General features: G+C 43.2%; 1 protein-coding gene across 3 annotated transcripts in view; it reads right to left on the bottom strand.

Moving 5' to 3' along the window:
• CACNG8 (calcium voltage-gated channel auxiliary subunit gamma 8) overlaps positions 1-19,962 on the bottom strand; it is a 212,108-nt gene that overhangs the window by 77,720 nt on the left and 114,426 nt on the right. Inside the window, exon 2 of one of the 3 annotated variants that reach the window (XM_083162590.1) lies at positions 11,555-11,661. The exons of the other annotated variants lie outside the window; for them this stretch is intronic. The gene's annotated coding sequence lies outside the window, so the exon portion shown is untranslated. The remainder of the gene's footprint in view (positions 1-11,554; positions 11,662-19,962) is intronic. 3 annotated transcript variants of the gene reach the window in all.

Consider the following 19,962-nt stretch of genomic DNA (forward strand, 5'->3'; position numbering starts at 1 on the left):
TCCGGTTTTTGCAATCTAATTCTCATGAATAAATCTTAAAGAGGGGAATTCTTAGTCAGCTGTTACACAGCATAATGTTGTGATAATAATTTGAAAATGGATTTAGGAGAAGTCATATGAGGCCAAAAGTAACCCAGGGACAAAAGTGGTGATTGCTGATGCAAAGATGGGAAAGAGCTCAAAAAAATGTAAAATGTAATATATGAAAATTTGATATTTTTTTTTAATTAATAACCTATTGTTCACCTTATGTGTGTGAGTATGTATATGTATGTTGTGGCCAACCTTCACGGAATTTGATTTGTTTCAATTTCCACATTTTCGTATCACTTCAGTTAACACGTTAGTGTGGAAACAGTTAGAATTTGTAACGCCATCAGAGTAAAAAAGTGAAATCACATAGATCACTTTCCCATAAGTCTTAGTGAGCTGCACGTGTGTGTGATAAATAAGGTGAATATATCAGGTTTCTAAAAATGTTGGGAAACTTATTAACCATGAACTATGGAAAACGTTCATGCCAAAAATAATTGATGCTGTTGTGTCTGGGAGAGATAATGTAGTAATTGCCACATTTTAAAAGACATATCTTTGGTGCATATTATTGTTTTAAGAGACATCTTCAGGTCACACTGATTTAAATTTAAGAAAGTTCTTCAATAAAGATGGAGAGCATTGCTTACAACTGACTGTATACTTATGGGACAATGTTAAGGAAAATATTCAAGTTGCTTAAGTGGAGTAATCACGAACATTGCAGTATTTATAACCATCTACTTTGGAGAGAGGCCTAGTAGAGGTTCATGGTCTGAGTACCCATCCATTAGCGTGGATGGGGGTCATTTCAATAAGTCCATTTCCTTTGTCCCTTCTAAGCAGGTCAACAAGATCATTTGGTGATGTTTATAAGGACTGTACTAAGGTTTGTACTGACTTTTATTTACGAATGCTGGGACGAAGAAGGGGCGGGCGGCTACATAATGTTCTAATGTAGGTTATGGCGCTGTGGTCCACTTGTCTTAATAATAATTATAATAACAATGATGACAAACTGTATAACTAATGTCGACAAAACATAACTATATCACAGATATGTTTAAGAAACTCATTAATGTTTCAGATATTTTATTTATAAAAAAATCTCATAATGTTTATTTTTAATTATGGACCTCTTATTTATCTGTCCACTTGCCATCTCACTTCACAGGGCCAGATTTACTGAACCTTGAAAAGTGATAAAGTGGAGAGTGATAAAGTACTAACCAACCATCACTTGTTATTTTTCAAATCCAGCCTGTAACATGACAGGTAGGAGCTGATTGTGCTGCACTTTATCACTTTCCACTTTATCACTTTCAACACTAAATCTGCCCCTTAGTAAATATGAGCAATCTAACTTTTTACCCCCCCCCTACCTTTTTCTAACAGCCCAACTAACAATGTAAATGCCAGAGCCAGTGACTGTGCAACTAACTAATTATCACTAATTGCTTCAATTTAAAAAAAAAAAACATGTTTACTAATGTTTATTAAACATATTATAAAATCATGTTATATGAAGTTGACTGATATTTTTATACAGATACGGTAGTTGATATTGGCACTGTATTATATATCAGAAGTTATATGATCAGAACATCATTATCCTCATACACTGTGTACTACATGCCATGTTACAGACTGTGGGGGAGATGTATTATGCAGCACATAAACATATATGTATAAACATCTCATTTGCTAAAGTGCGGGAGTGAAAACTTTCCCCTCTGGCAGTCTCCACCAAAGCCCCACAGAGCATCAGCCTAGCACTGAATTGCTGTGTCTTATCCCGGGCGGCTCCACTGAGCATGCACTAGATCCTGCTTCTTTCATGAGATCTCCTATGCAGCCCAGAGCTTCCCCTCTATCAGGGGTGAGCTGGGCCGGGGGGCAGGGTGCCACACGGTGCCGGTATGTATTGGCTGGGCCAGCTCTCCCCTGCTGCCGAAGCTGCCACCTCCGTGTTCAGCCGCACACACTGGGCGACGGCCACCGCCTTGGAGGAGACAGACACTATAGGTACTGCCATACCTCTAGTGTCTGTCAGAAGAGAACAGCGCAGCCAGTTTTACCCAGAAGTGCGGATTCGGGTAGCGCTGGCACGCTATTTAAATGGAACCCCTTGGCGATGAGCATGTACCCTGTCTCCCACCAGACAAAAAATATAGCACTCCCCCTGGCAACAAGCACTCCTCCTATGGAGTGCTACATGCCCCTCCCTCCAGCAATGAGCATGTAGCACTCCATAGCAACAAGCATGTAATTTCCCCCAGGGCCGGCCTTAGGCATAGGCACACTAGGCAATTGCCTAGGGCATTTGGAATTCCTAGGGGCATCAGCAGCTTCTGCTGATTAAAATGATATGCAGCATGCCTATATTCTGAGTGTGAGTGAGGCTGTATCTGCATATGAAATAGTGTATTCATGGAAATCAATGTAACATAGCATCCCGTATGCAGGTACAGCCACAGTCGCACACAAAATATAGGCATGCCGCATATCATTTTAATTATTGGAAGCTCCTTGTGTGTGCTGGTCATAACAATGCAAATAAGACGAATTTTCAGCAAAAAAGGTACCCAACGTTAGCAGAACTGGCCAGGAGCTGCATGGCCTATTGAGACAAGTTGTATGAGGAAACATCTGAATCCAAGCAGAGGCAGAGGTCACAGTATTAGCGGCTGTGCGAGTGCTGTCTGCGGGTGGGTTGGTTATGCAATGGTGTTCGGCATATGTGTAAGGGGCATTATGTGTGTCATGTATAAATGCATTAATAATTTGCGATATGTGTAACAAGCATTGTGTGTCATGTGTATAAGTTCATTAATAATGTGCAACATATGTGTAAGGGGCATTATGTGTGTCATGTGTATGAAGGGCATTAGTAAAGGTTGGCATAATGTGTAAGGGGCATTATGGTTATAAGGACATAAATAATGTGTGTCATGTGTAAGGGGCATTACTGTGTGGTATTATCAGGGGTGCCGAGAGAAAGGGGTAGGGGGTACAAATTACCCAGGCCAAAGTCTGATGGGAGGGCCCAGTGGGGGCCCTGGGCCCCCTCCCCTTAAGTGACAGCAGCAGCTGCAGCTCTTCTCCTCTGCCCAGCACACATTGCTTTGTGCTGGGTTGCAGTGTGGCCATGGAGGTGGTTAAAATACAATATTTTCTCAGGATTTTTTTCTAAGGGTATAATGTGATGAGTAATGTAGGTAAAGTGGTACTACAATGTGATGTAACATGAATAAGGGACACTATCACATGATATAATGTGAATAAAGTTGCACTACTGTGTGGCATAATTTGAATTTGGGGTAAAATTGTGTGGCCATGCCCCTTCCCAGCAAGACTGGACTGCGCACCAAATGTGTGCACTGTTTCTATTTAAAATATTGCAGGTAGGAGCACCAAAATGATGACTGCTATGATGAGGGTTGATGGTGCTGGGAAAGGGGAGCAGTGTCAGAGGTGGAACTAGTGGCGGTGCTAGGGGGCACCAGCCAAAATCTTGCCTAGGGCATCATTTAGGCTAGGGCCGGCTCTGATTTCCCCTAGCAACGAGCATGTAACGTCCCCCCTGGCAATGAACATGTAAATCCCCCATGGCAACAAGAATGAAACCCCTGGCAAGAAGTATGTAACCCCTGGCAATGAGCGATATTCCTCTGACAATGAGCATGTAGGTAAGCCACAGTTATTTAGTATAATATGTTATGTAATAGGCATTATTATGTTTAATGGGCATCGCGGTGTTGGCATTATGTGTAATGGGCATTACGGCATGTGGCATTATGTTTTATGGGCATTACATTGTTGGTATTATGTGTAATGGGCATTACGGTGTTGGCATTATGTGTAATGGACATTACGGTGTGTGCCATTATATTTAATTGGCATTAAGGTGTGTGGCATTATGTGTAATGGGCATTACGGTGTTGGCATTATGTGTAATGGGCATTATGGTGTGTAGCATTATATTTAATTGACATTACAGTGTGTGGAATTATGTTTAATGGGCATTACGTTGTTGGCATTATGTGTAATGGCATTACGGTGTTGGCATTATGTGTAATGGGCATTACGGTGTGTGGCGTTATGTGTAATGGGCATTGCAATGTGTGGCATTATGTGTAATGGGCATTATTGTGTGTCATTATGTTTGGGCATTACGGTGTGTGGCATTATGTTGAATTGGCATTATGGTGTGTGGCATTATGTGTAATGGGCATTACGGTGTGTGGCATTATGTGTAATAGGCATTACAGTGTACATTTTTGCAACGCGTCTTCGGCGCACACTGTCCCCATTTCCTGTGTATGTGTTTGGGGGAAAATGATTGTTTAATCCTTGCTGCATACTAGAGGGGAGGGTGGTGAAACAATGGCGACGGTGGTGGGCCACTTGCTTGTGTTTCCCCTCAGGCTGAAAGTTGCCAGCCAGCCCCTGCCTGCTATGGTGATGAGGCAATGACACCTGCAGCTGTCAAAACCGATGGATGCAAGTGTCGGAACGGTCATGGAGAGAGATCAAATGTAGCTTCTAGCCAGCTTTTCTCTAGCAGTCTATGAAATGGCAAAAGCTGATTGGTTGCATTGGGCTGCATTTCCACGTTATCTCTCTCGAAGTTTGGAACACCTCCCTCTTATTAAAGTAAATAAAACTGAAACAGTAACTGAGAGAGTGAATGGGGCATCTTAATTTAATTAGCCCTAACTGAGAGCTGAGCTGGATGAGGTAGGATATCTCATACATTTCCAGTGTATTTATTTACAGAGAGGAATTTGTGCACTTTTTTAACCCTTTGAGTGCCAACATCTCTGTGAGTGATGTGCAAAATATCCGCAAAAACTGCCAGCGTCGCTCTCATTTGTTATATTAATACAAATAAAAAAAAGTTGTGTAAAAAAAAGATTTTATATTTCCTATATAAGGTACATTATAACATTTCAGGTCATTATGATGAATAAAAATGTTTCCTTGCCAATTTTCACACCAATTTCAACAAGTTCACTTGGCACTCAAAGTGTTGTTCCTCATTACTTGGCCTCTGCCTGTCAACATCCTTGTAATTGGACCAACAGCATCAGACCGCCTGTTTACTGCCCACTCATATCACCGTGAGAGGAGAAAGAGCTAACATCTGCCTCAGGAGGCATTCCTGGGAAGTTACAGAACTAGTATAGGTCCCAAGTAGTGACATCTACACTGAGCAATAGACACAGGGAAGTGCCACCACTACTGCTGTCCAGTGCACAAGGCAGAGGGGGCACCACAAGTGGTTCACAGCACCGTACATATGGGATGCATTAGAACAATACAGGGTACACAGAAATAAACATAATGATAACAGAAAAAAAAATAAAACAAAGCACATGTATCAAGTTCTCACAATTCTCAATACACAGTATAGCTGAGACGTAGGAAAGCAAAGGAGTTGTCTGTGTACTAACAGAGGCTAGTTGTCATAGGTAGACATGAATGATTACAAGTGATCACACATGCAGTTATGGATAATAGCTGAGTAATAGCTGAGAAAGAGAGGGCTGAAATTGAAGATATCTGTGAGATCAGGCAGGGAAAGTGCCCTGGTTCAAGGAATTTACAATCTAAAGGGAGGGGGAGACAGACGTGTGACATGAGGTGCAGGCAAGGAGGCCTGAAAGCAGGAAGTGAGCATGGCAATGATGGTCAAGACATGAATCAGTGGGTACAAAGAGCCGCATCAGTATTAGGTGATGTAGAAGGGAACCCTTTGATGAACAGATAGGATTTGAAGCTTTGCAAGGTTGGTGAAAGTTTAGTAAAGAGAGGGAGCTCATTGCAGTGAAGGGGGAGCAGAATGGGCAAGATCTTGGATATGCGCATGGGATGTAGTGACTATGGTAGAGCCGATTGTCATTGGCTGACCAGAGAGAGCAGGAGGGAGTATGTAGGGAAATGTGGTAGGGAAATGTGGAGTTAGAGAGGGCCTCGTATGTGAGGGTAAGGAGTTTGAGGATAATTCTGTAAGGGAAACTGAGCTGTGGGAAAAGAAGATAAGTCTATCTGCAGAATTGAGGTCATACTGGAAGGCAGTGAGCTAGTATTGCGGGAGGCCAATGAGTAGACTTTTGCAGTAGTCAAGCTGTGAAATTACCTAAATTTAGTCACACTCACGGAGAGAAACAGCCTTATACAATGATGTTGCATAGCTAGAACAGACAGGATTGAGCCAGGGATTGGATGTTAGGGGAGTGAGTAGTTAAGTGTGACACCCAAGCAGCTTAGCTAGGGAATGAAGAAGATGATGGTCAACAGTCAAGGAGCTATTGGGGGGCTCTGAATGGAGGAAGATGATAAGTTAGTTTTTCTTTCCATGTTGAGCTTGCAGAGAGGCAGCTGGATACCTAAGAGAGGACAGAGGGTGAGAGGTAAAGAGAGGAGAGGTATAGTTGTATGTCATCAGCATAGAGGTGGGAATGATGGCCAAAGAAGCTTATGACCACACTCAGTGAAGAGATGTACAAGCAGTGAAACGTGACCCCTGAACTTTGCTGAAAGCAGGTCAATGGTAAATTTTACCAGGGCAGAATCAGTTGAATGGAATGGGGAAAGCCAGACTGAAGAGTATTGAGAAAGGAGTTCTAAGAAAGGCGAGATGGCTGTATATCAGCTTCTTGACTAGTTTAGGGTGAATGAGAGAAGAGAGAGTAGGTGATAGCTAGGGGGTGAGGAAAGGTAATTTGTTTTTTTCATAATAGTTAAGAAATGAGCATGTTTGAATGGTGAGGGAATGATGCCGGCTGAGAATCCTAGGTTGAAGAGGTGAGAAAGTTGAGAGTACGCTATGGAGGAGAGGGAGCAGAGAAGGTGAGAAGGGATGGGGCAAGTAGAAGGGGGAGGGGAGTGGATAGGAAGAGGGAATGGACTTCCATGTCTGCAGTGAGGTAGGAGGAGCACAAAGTGGGATGGCTGGAGGGTGAGGATGGTGCTAGCAGCAGAATTCCAGAGGGAAGGTAGGAGAAGATCCTTGCATAGCTTATGTGAATTCTCTGGAGAAGCACCTACAGCACGAAATGCCAATGTGCCTGGAAGCCATCTTTTGCTCCCAGTGCTCCCCTGATGCTTGCTGTGTGAAATAATGGAATAATGGAGGATATACTTCATTTAGTAACTGTTACTGCACTGTAAGAAGGAAAAATAGAGCATATCATAATGTTCTAAAACTCAACTCCATCTTCTTTACTGTGTGAGAATAAAGGTAAAGTGGTAAAGCAGGAATTGATGCAGAGGAGAGCTTCTATTGATTATAAATCTAATTTACAGTAAGTTAGAAAAATGGGGAAATGTGTAATAACCTGTAAGGTGCAGGCTGTTTGGGAATTGTGCGTATTTTTAAAATGGCAATTATTTACAAGGCAAAATCAATCTGGCTTTGTCTTGTAAATGATTTCCGCTTTAAAAATATGTGCAAATTTGCAGAAATTCCCAAACAGTCTGCACCATACAGGCTATTACATATTGCCCCATTTTTATAACTTAAGTTAGATTTATAATCAATAGAAGTTCTCCTCCGCATCAATTCCTGCTTTACCAATTACCACTCTGGATTTCTCAGTGTGTGCATACACATCGAACGATACTGGCCACTGATGTCCTTCAGTGACGTCACCGGGACCCGCTAAACATGCAGGTCCTTTGGCTATATAGCCAAATTGACCTGCATGTCAGCAGACATCAATCATCATTACCGAAGTGCGGGAGAGCGCATCATTAAAGATGTTGGGTGTACACACACTAGACAATATTGCATCCTCTAGTGTGTATGGGGCTTAACATATTCCCAGGAAAGTCACATTATCACGGCCCCCACCATTGCTTTTTCGACTTCATCTTTGGAATCTTCGGGATGACCGGTTTGGCCATCTATATCAGGGATGGCCAAACCGGTCCTCGAGATCTACCAACGGTCCATGTATTCCAGATCACCTAGCTGGTGCACAGCTGTAGTCAATACTAACGGTCACATTTTCAAACCTGCTGCATTCATTCCTACTACAGATCCACAGGTTGCCTGGAAAACATGCACCGTTGGTAGATCTTGAGGACAAGTCTGGCCACCCCTGATCTATATTGTTCCATTCCTGCGCGCCGCAGATCTAAGACACCAGAGATCTGCGAGCGCTAGAGAAATCATTTGATGGTTGGTGACCATTGAAAGAATTCTGCGAATGGATGTTTACGCATGCTTGCTGTGAGATTCACGGTGGCGGGCGGCGTTTAGATAACCTGCAAAGCTTTGTGGGTCAATCAGAATGAGAGACAATATCCAGCATTTATTTCACCACAGTTATCAGCCAGCACACTGCGGAGTCATCTTCACTACTGTAGTGTATTCTTTGTATGCACTCTACTTTCTCATACCCTCCAACATGACCCGTTCCATTAGGTACAAAATGCGCTGTTTCTGGACTTCCCTCTTAATTGATACTGTAATTGCAGTCACCTCTGTTGAACTAGTTCAGAGATGATAACGGTGTTCCAGCATAGGTGAAGGCAATCCTAAATTAAGGAAGAAGTCCAGATGCAGAGTATTTTGTACCCAATGGAAATGGGTCATGTTGAAGGGTATGCTTTCTGTGTCTTTTGTACTGTTTGTATTTGATATTTTATGCAAAGTGTCACATTGGTCCTTATTCAGATCTGATCGCAGTACAAATTTGATCTCAAAATGGGCAAAACCATGCTGCACTGCAGGTGGGGCAGATGTAACATGTATAGAGAGTTAGATTTGTGTGAGTTATTTTGTGTCTGTGCAGGGTAAATCCTGGCTGCGTCATTATTTTTACACTGCAATTTAGATTTCAGTTTCAACACACCCCACCCAAACGTAACTCTCTCTGCACATGTTACATCTGCCCCACCTGCAGTGCACATGGTTTTGCCCATTTTGAGAACAAATTTGTACTGCGATCAGATCTGAATAATGGCCATTGTCAAGTTACAGTTTACCAATCTCCTTGGCTAGCTATAGAACATATGTACATTTACCCAAGATCAGTAACCGTGTAGCTGATTTAATTTTATATCCAAAATAACCCCAACGTTTTTTCCTCTAATAACTGACTTGCACAACTCATCCTCCTAACAAGATATATCACATGTAGTACATCACAAGACTCATCATACTGGTACATCACATGTACTAGTCCACTGATTGGGAGGGGCATATAGTTTTATTTTGATGCCCATAAATCACTGAATGTGGCCCCCTCAGGGGCACCTGGAATTTCCTAACACACCACAAGCCTAATTACAGAAATATCTATCTACAGATGCCGATGCCATCAGCTGCATCGCAATTGCAACTACGTAGCTGCACCCACGTTTGACTGGACCACAATAACATACACAACCATGCAATCCTATGGATCACAGTGCAGACATTACAGGGTACATTTTCAGCACAGTGGTAGGGGCCCACGAGAAAGGGTGTATGGGGCAGCCACTCAGTAATGATGTAGTGATGACATCATCAGGTGTAATGTATTGTCATTAATGTGCACTCAGTAATGATGTAGTGATGACATCATCAGGTGTAATGTATTGTCATTAATGTGCACTCAGTAATGATGTAGTGATGACATCATCAGGTGTAATGAATTGTCATTAATGTGCACTCAGTAATGATGTAGTGATGACATCATCAGGTGTAATGAATTGTCATTAATGTGCTCTCAGTAATGATGTAGTGATGACATCATCAGGTGTAATGAATTGTCATTAATGTGCACTCAGTAATGATGTAGTGATGATATCATCAGGTGTAATGTATTGTCATTAATGTGCACTCAGTAATGATGTAGTGATGATATCATCAGGTGTAATGTATTGTCATTAATGTGCACTCAGTAATGATGTAGTGATGATATCATCAGGTGTAATGTGATGTCATTAATGTGCACTCAGTAATGATGTAGTGATGATATCATCAGGTGTAATGTATTGTCATTAATGTGCACACAGTAATGATGTAGTGATGATATCATCAGGTGTAATGTGTTGTCATTAATGTGCACTCAGTAATGATGTAGTGATGATATCATCAGGTGTAAAGTGTTGTCATTAATGTGCACTCAGTAATGATGGAGTGATGACATCATCAGGTGTAATGTATTGTCATTAATGTGCACTCAGTAATGATGTAGTGATGACATCATCAGGTGTAATGAATTGTCATTAATGTGCACTCAGTAATGATGTAGTGATGACATCATCAGGTGTAATGAATTGTCATTAATGTGCACTCAGTAATGATGGAGTGATGACATCATGTAGTGATGACATCATCAGGTGTAATGTATTGTCATTAATGTGCTCTCAGTAATGATGTAGTGATGATATCATCAGGTGTAATGTGTTGTCATTAATGTGCACTCAGTAATGATGTAGTGATGACATCATCAGGTGTAATGTATTGTCATTAATGTAGACTCAGTAATGATGTAGTGATGATATCATCAGGTGTAATGTATTGTCATTAATGTACACTCAGTAATGATGTAGTGATGATATCATCAGGAGTAAGGTATTGTCATTAATGTGCTCTCAGTAATGATGTAGTGATGACATCATGAGGTGTAATGTATTGTCATTAATGTGCTCTCAGTAATGATGTAGTGATGACATCATCAGGTGTAATGTATTGTCATTAATGTGCTCTCAGTAATGATGTAGTGATGATATCATCAGGTGTAATGTGTTGTCATTAATGTGCACTCAGTAATGATGTAGTGATGACATCATCAGGTGTAATGTATTGTCATTAATGTGCTCTCAGTAATGATGTAGTGATGACATCATCAGGTGTAATGTATTGTCATTATTGTGCACTCAGTAATGATGTAGTGATGATAACATCAGGTGTAATGTATTGTCATTAATCATGCACAACACACAATTGTATCCCTAACATGATACATTCCCCTCGGACTTCCATGTGATATATAACAGTATTCTTTCTTTCTACAACCTTATGCTTTTATACGGTCTCATTGACTTCATTTAACTTATCATTAAGCTATGGGACATTACCCAATGTGTTATTTCTACCCTATAGTCATTGTGTAGGGCTTTGAAACGCACTGTGCACTAGTAAATAAATGAACAATTAATCATAGTGAAAAATGAAAATGAGGCCGCAGTATTTGTGATGTTCTGGATCTAGACAGTTACTTGTACTCTATTTATTATTCATGACATGGTTCTGTTGCAGTGGTGGTCACATATAACCTGTCGCTCGGTGAGAAACAGATTTATCATAAGCATGAATAAACATTTGAAATACGCCTTTACAGACATGTTAGGGTTAAATGGATTTTTCTAAAATTACAATATATTGCATTCGTTTTAATTGTTGAACAATACTTATAAATGCCTATATAAAGGCATACTGAGTCAAAGGATTTGTGGAATACATGCTTTTGGAGATTGATAGTCCCGTGAGCAATTTGTATCAAGTGAAAGGTGTATTTACCGCACACTGAGCTGCCAATTCCGGTCCTTTTCATTCATCCTGCCTGACAGTCACTTGTATTGTAGTTTGGCATTTTATCTGATTCTGGACACAAGCCAGTAGTGCCCCTGTGGATGAAGACATCTAGATAAAATCAGGATTTTCTAAAGAACAGAGCCATTACTGACTACCATAATGCGTACCGCAGTGTATAACGGTAATTAAAATGATCAAAAAAGGAAACTGAAATACATATTGTAATTAGTCTATATAGTTTTTGATACAGTCTAATTACAAAGTTTTGTGTCTCATACAATTGACGTGACTCCCAGGTTAGTGTATGGGGTTTCTGTTACAGCTAAAGAATGGATATTGCATCTTTGGGCCTCATTCAGATCTGCTCACTAGGCTGCATATATTTGCTACCTAGCTAGCAGGTACAGATGGAGGCGAGATTCCCTGAGCCGGCAACCGCTGGCGGAGAGGCGCTGCATCTGGCGGGGGCGCACGAGCATCTCACATGCACATGGCAACGGGGAGCGGAGATGGGCAGGGTTAGGCGGGGGTGCGGGCAGGTATGGGGGAGCGGCGAGCTCGGTCAGAATGGGGCATGCAAGCGTCTCGTGTGCATGCACCGGCAGATGGCAAGCAGTGGCGATTGGCGATAGAATCGCCTCCGCAAACACACGGCACCCTGGTGAATGAATCCCAATACTAGCATGCGAGTGTACGCTATCCTATCCGCTCGCATGCGGCTGCAAGGATCAGAACCCATTCGATGGTCGTTCACCATCTAACGATTTCTCCTGCCTACGCTCTAAAAAATACGTCCATACTTACTTTTCAGAGACCTGCTATACACTGAATTGGGTGCAGGCGCTGACGCCATGTTTGCCCGGCATTTCCATGGGCGCACCCCTGATTTTGTGGACACACCCATAAAACGCTGTGCGGTCCATTATATTCGCCCCCCTGCCCACCCGCCATTTAGCGAACGCTCCCAGGGTTTGCACATGTGCATGCGCAATCTCCGACCTTCGGGACCGGGGGTGAATTCGGACAGGAGCAATCTGGTCTGAATCACCCTCTTTATTTGAATGGAGTTTTTTTAGAGAACAGTTTGAGGTGCAAACTTCCATCAGTACAATATTCAAGTCCCTGCTATCGCTTCTTATTCTGCTGGGCATATGAGCAGAGCTCAGTGGTGGTTTTAGCATCACTGCCTCACATTACGTTTAGGTTTTGAGTTCAATAATTCCCACCAAGGCCATATCTGTGCAGAGTTTGTATGTTTTTGTGTTTGCATGGGTTTCCTCTGGGTACTCTGGTTTCCTCTGATAATACAAAAAACATACTGGCTTCTGAAAAACATTGCATGTGTGTGTCAGGTACATGTAGTAAGGAAAATAGATTGTAAGCTCCCCTGGGGGCAGGGGATAATGTGAATAACTGAAATATTCTCTGTAAATCGCTGCAGAATATGAAGGTGCTATACAAATAACTTGATAAGACTCGTAACACTGATGGCCAGATTCCCTCGCCCCAGCATGCAAATGTCACAGACAAATGTCAAGCGACACAAAACGGTTTTCAAAATGTTCCTAATCTGTTGTAACGGGCGTGCCAACCTAGAACTCTTGTAATTGAGCAACCTGGCAGGAGAAATCCAGCATGGGGCTGATGCAGATCTGAGTATTGCCGCAATAAGAAATCATAAAAGTACGAGAATAAGAAAGGCTGCAACGTTCTCGCAAAATGCTGGACAGAACAGGAAAGGAAGTATAAGTAAGTTGTACTGGGTTATATAGAGGTACAAGAGCGGAGAGACATATAATTACTGTATTTTAACAAAAACGTGTGCTCACACTCCCACTAGGTGGTCGTAGGCTCTTGCCTAGGGTGGCAATGGCCAGTGAACAACTTAGTACAGCGTGGGTGACATCATGGGCCAGATGTACTAAAGCTTGAAAAGTGATAAAATGGAGAGTGAAAAGCAGTCAGCCAATCAGCTCCTACCTGTTATCTCACAGGCTGTGTTTGAAAAATGTCAGGTGGTAGCTGATTGGCTGGTTGTTTATCACTCTCCATTTTATCACTTTTCAAGCTTAGTACATCTCGCCCCATGTCACTAATCCAGTGTTTTTAATGCCCCACTGATGCCATTGGGGGCCATTGAAATGAAGGCTGGCTGTGGGGCTGCTGTTCCTCTATGTCAGCCAAGGGCCACACTACCAGTCTCAATAGAAGAAGATGCCCCCAGCACCTCCAGCAATGAGGGAAGGTGGTACAACCCAAAGATGGGGGCTACTGGGGCAATTTATCAAGGTAAAGAATCAGACCGTTTCATACCCGTTCGTTCGGGGCGGTAGCAGGGGCACACCCAGCATTTTCTGGGCGTCCCCATAATAATACCGGGTGTTTCCCTGGCAACACAGGAGTGTCATTGCCTGCTGACGTCACATGATGTCAGCAACCAAATTCTGAGATCTGCGGCCATCTGAATATGAAGTATTGAGTTACTTTTCAGACTGAAGGCTGCTGAAATCATTTGAAGGTCAGCAACGATCGCATGATTTCCCCTCCGTTCCGCCGCATGAGAGGGGATGTGTAAGTGGGGATTCGCGGCATTGCAGGGCTGGCGTTCAGTCCGGAATTGGGCGGCGTTTACATGTTCACTAACCTGCGAACATATGCAGCCTAGCGAACAGGTCTGAATTAGGCAATGGAGGCAAATCTTGCTGCATTGTCAGGTAAGTAACGTTAGATATTTCCGTTTCCTGGGCAATTGGCCAAAGCTAGCAACAGTTGCATTTACCAAAATAATTGCCCAGGTTAATAAAATGTGGAGACACAACTCCTGTTTGTCTCGGCCCCTATAGTCATAGTTTATGAACATCTAATGAGCCGCCGGTCGCCCGCGCCCTTCTTGCAGCCTCGCTGGTTTCCGATCTGGCAGTAAACCAAAATCAATAAGAATCCTATCATTCATTTAAGTAAATGTAAATATTAAAACAATTAATTATTTACCAAGCACTTGTTAGACATAACGCCATAAAATAAGAGACGTTTGAAGAGGGTTTTATTTATTTAGCGATACGCCTGGAAATAACACATCAATAGTTCAAACACGTTGCACACTTATATGCAGAACTTTGCCCAAGCAATTAAAGGGGGGAAGTGTCAGGTAGTTTGCAGGGCTTTCCTGAGCCTATTAGTCACACGTGGGGGCTCTGAATTGAACATTTAGGACTAAATATAACAGCCTGCGAGCTGCCAGAGGTGCGGAACAGAGGTTCCCCTCATTTTAAAGCTGCAAACATTTACAAGGCAAAACCAAGTATAGACTGGGAAATGATTGCCACAACTCATGGTCCATAACATTAATATACAATATATACTCGAGTATAAGCTGGGTTTTTCATCACATTTTTTATGCTGATAAAGACCCCCTCGGCTTATACTTGAGTGAGGGTTTGCAGAGACACGGGGAGAAGGGAGGATGGAGCTGCCATTGCCGGAAGTGCAGGGGCAGCCATCCCCGTTTCTCCTCGCTGGGACCTCCTCTCAGATGGCCTGCCTTGATGGATGGTTGACACGGGGGCTTGGCCTATTGCTCCTCCCGCTGCACTAGAGAAGCCTCTGTCCTCCCTGCAAGCCAGACCCCTGGGAGTACCTGTTTCTATGGAGGCTGCCCAATCACTTCCCCAAGAGAGAAGAGAGTTTGTCCCCGTAGGGATGGCCATCGTTGCCGTTGCCATCGATGGTTGCCATCAATGGCAATTCTGCAACTGGCCATCGATAGTGATAAACTATGCAATGGCTGACCATCGATATTTTTACATATCGATGGTCATCCATTGTGTTTTATTGATTGGCCTGTGAGCCAATCAAAACACGGGCGGGGCATAGCGTCTTGCTATGGACAGCCATCCATCCCCGGGAAAATCGCTTAAAAGGGGCAAAAATTTACAGTCCAGCCATTTTCAACATGATCACTGTCCATGCACACTGGGCAAATCCCCCGGTGTGTATGGACCTTTCCTGACTAGCAAGTGTAACCTCTCAATACACCCGGAAGCCAGACTTTGCAGCAGCACTGAAGCAGTGGTCTCTAGCACTGCTCAGAGCTGCCTGGAGCAGCCTTGGGACAGCAGCACCCTCTCAGCCGTAGTTATGGCCCTGCTTTACAACCGTCCTGATTCTGCTGAGACAGTGCCTATTTGAGGGCTCTGTACTGCTGGGTACACGGTCATTTGGTCAACGGTACTTATGTCGAGTGCTATTGGTCGACAGACAGTGAGTTGACACATGAAAAGGTTGACATGCATTAGGTTGACACAAGGAAAAGGTCAACATGATTTTTGTTTTTGGGTATCTATGTTGATGTAGGCTGACATGGACACGTATAAGTGTACCGCGTGCTACAGGGCTACACTATTGCTTGTTACAGTGACTGTTGGTATATGGGTCACTTTTCATATCAATAACTGAAATGTCTCTTTTTCCTCCATTATTATTAAAATGTCCATCAGAATTACTGTACAACAAGGAACATTCTACAAGAGAAAGGTAAAACCACACTCACCTACACATACACAATTAAATGGAGTGGAACCTTTGAAGCAATAGATGGTTATCTGTCTGGTTAAAGGGTGTAGCATACTCACATGCAGTGCATGCGTGCGCGCACACATGCACCACGTAATGCATGTGCTACCTCTCCCGGCTTGCAGGAGAGAGGGTGATAGTGATGTGTGAGGCCCCCATTTCTCCTGGACCTCAACGGCACACAGTGAGAGCCATAGGACCCGCCGCGCGTCCAGCGGCTCTCTCTGCGCACCGACCCTCCGCTTACAAGAAAAAATCATTCCACCTGGCCATCGGCCCCTCTGGCATTTCCCAGAAGTGCCAGGTGGCCAGTCCGGCCCTGCTCACACGCCATAATATATGAATGTATTTAGAGAACCTAGGGTCTGGCTCAGACCTGGTCACTAGGATGCGTATACTGGAAACCTTGCCAACAGGTAAATAACGTACGCCCTCCCCCCACCAACTGCATCACCTCGCTAGCTGACTATCGAATTCTTTTTTTTCTCAGTTTGAGGATAAAATTAAGTCTATACTTATTTTTAACCTAGAAGGAGATAGCCGAAAAGGTAGCAGGTGCTGACGTCATGTGACCTCAGCAACCCACCCGCCGTTCCCTGCCCACCACTGGACCTTCCTGTCCGGAGTGAACAGCTCGGCATTCCCTGCTGGGATTTGCGCATGCGAATATTTGTGCATGCACATGCGCAAACCAACCACCATCAGACACAGGCCGAGTCTGGATCGGCTCCTAATTACGGATCACATAGAGATCCTCTATTTTGTGTCACCACTGAAGGATAGTGGCACGGAGTAGTCATTTGCTCTAACAGGTACAATCTCTCTAAAGGTGTGTACACCCCATTACACTAAAAGAAACAATCTGACTGTACCAGTAAAGGATATATTTGTGATATTCGGGGGGATTATGGTAATTGATGGAGGTTTGAGGATCTGTGTTCAGGGAGGGAGGTGTGGAGATTTGTGGTTTGACTGCTAACTGTATTGAAACCAATGGCTTCCCGCACAGGTATACTGATGGATTAATCCCGCCTATTTTAGTGTTTGTCCCACCTACATTTCATTTGGTGCCACCCATGTGAGGCCGCTTCTAAAAATGTTTCCAGGGCCACTATGAATTCGCAATCCGCCCCTGCATGTTATAAACCTGAGTAGAAGGGACTATAGTACTCTTGGATACAGTGACAGTTCAAAATAATACATCTAAGGGGTTTAGCTACTAAGTCTTGGGAAGAGATGAAGTAAATGGGGGTAAAGTTAAAGCCAATTATCTCCTGGCATTAATTGGCTGGTGGTTTAGTTATCTCCACTGAATATCTCTCCAAGACCTGCTAAATAGATCCCTTAGACCAGAGGTGGCCAGACTTTTGTAACCCAGGATCTACGTTTTGTACACTTACTCGCTGGTGATTTTCTGGCCTCTCCCCCTGTGCAAAATATTCCCCTTCCAGTGCAATCCGCCACCCATGCAATTCCCCCCGTGCAGAATTCCATCCCTCACAGGACAGAACAGCCCCCCATGTGAATCCCCCCCCCCCCGGGGGAGATTTCCTCCTGGACAGATTACCCCATCCAATGCAGAGACCCCCTAGCCCCTCCCCCTCCAAGTGCATAACAGCCTGCCCAATTGAAATACTCCATGTGCGAATAAACCCCCATTATGCAGTGACGACCTTCCCCCTCCCACTCTACCAGGTATAAACACTTACATGAGCAGGTAGACTTTTAACCTGATCCCCTCTGTCATATGGAAGGCCACCGACCATCGATGATTTGAAATCATTGATGGTTTATGGCTGATGTTAAATAATGTTGCTATCGATGTGGGAAAACCAAATGGTTTCCCTACATCGATGGCACTGGAGAACCAATGTTTCTTCTTTTTTTGCCGGGACACAAAGCTTAGCTCTGCCCCTGACACCCAGAAGCCCCGCCCGCATTCTGATTGTTCCATGGCCCATTCAGTCAAAGATAACGGATGACCATTGATAGCTAAAACTATCGGTGGTTATCCATCACATAGTTTATGACTATAGATGGATGGCTGCAGTATTGTCATCTTTGGCAACCCTCCATGGCAACTGCAACGATGGTCATCGCTACACTGTCATGCTCTGTGTGTGAGGTCCTGCTCGGAGCTTCCCACCAGCTCTGGCCATTTCCAGCACCGCTGACCTGTACCGTCTCCACCGCTGACTGGATAAACCAACAGGCTCTTCACATGCAATGCATGGTTGTGCGGGTGCGTGGCTATCTTCATGATGTCAGCAGTGAACCCATGTACTGCATTACTGGGAATGCTTAGAAGCCTCTCCTTGCTTCAGAGGCTACATAGGCTGATTTACTGCAGGAATGACACGATCTACCGCTGAAAGCTCCGCAAGCTACCGGTAGATCGCGATCAACGTTTTGGCCACCTTGCCTTAGTTAGTTTCAGCAGTCTGACTTTTCCAAATTGTTCCAGTTTATTTGATGCATAAATAGAGAACTAAGGGGCCCATGTATCAACTCTGAACTGCCACCTGCTTTAAAAATGACAGTAGTGAGCTGATTGGCTGGAGCACAATTCACCATGTCCAACACATTTTAAAACTCTCTTGTGTACGATAAAACTCAATGATAAATTATACCATTAACTTCTGATAAAGTGAGTAGTAATGTGTAGCTACAAGCAAAAGATTTTTGAAGGAACGCTACTGCATACCCAACATATTTCTTCCTTCTCTTTAATTTGTTTATGTATAACAATGGTTAATTATAATAATTCTAAACAACACATAGGCCTGAAATCAGCTGCATGCATCTGAAGATTATCATCACCATCGGTAGCGTTGAGCTAACCATCGGACATTTAAGCAGCCCCAAGTTTACTCGGAATATTCCCCTCATCAAAGCTCAGAGGTCACAGAATCTGTGTCAGAAGACTCAGCAAGTTTTCAGCAATAACCTTCTTCACCCCTCAAATGCCAACAGGTTGTCAATTACTGTACACTGTGACTGGGGCCCCAGTGCTGCACACTCAAAAAACATATGGTTGTTTGGGGCTGCATCTGGGCTGAATCAGGCCCTATGTATGTTGATCATTGCATTATCTTGTGGAGCATATGCCTTTACAGATACAGTATACAGAATGGATACAGCAGCCATATCATCTGCAAGTTCTGGTAATTTGTAGATAGAGCTGGGGTGATTGTGTCAATTAAGTCGGCCCTTCTATTTAGTTGGGTTGGTTACGATGCTAAACCCAAAGTAGACGTAGCAGAAAATTTGGAGTAGATGGATAAAAAAAATCTAAATCTTGTTTAATTTTACAGGTTTTAAGGCACTGAATGTACTCCTTCTGTAGGCCCAAGGGCCGGTCTTACTTATTGATTTCATTTTGATTGTATTCTAATTTCAAAGTCAATATGTTAATTAAAATCAAACATTATTTTTATCTTTAATCCTGCAACACAGCCGAGACACAGGGGAGATATACTTAGCCTTGAACAGTGATAAAATGGACATACTGTAGATAAATCACCAGCCAATCCTAAATGCTGACTTTGAAAAAATGACAGAAACTGATTGGTTCGTAGTTTATCTCTCTCCATCTTATTGCTCTCCAAGGCTTAGTACATCTGCAGCAGTGGTATAGAAGCTTCATGGAATGTCACAAGCAGTAAGTTACTTTCCATTTAAACTGTAATATGAAAGTTGTATCTGCAATACATCTGTTTGGCCTAAATGATGGTACGGATAGCACATGTGACGTAGAACACAACAGAACTGTCTTTGTGACTCCTATTAATATACATAATCATATGGAAATGTACGGAATT

The sequence above is a fragment of the Crinia signifera genome, chromosome 19 (assembly GCF_055691185.1).
Source record: "Crinia signifera chromosome 19, ASM5569118v1, whole genome shotgun sequence".
Classification (NCBI taxonomy): domain Eukaryota; kingdom Metazoa; phylum Chordata; class Amphibia; order Anura; family Myobatrachidae; genus Crinia; species Crinia signifera.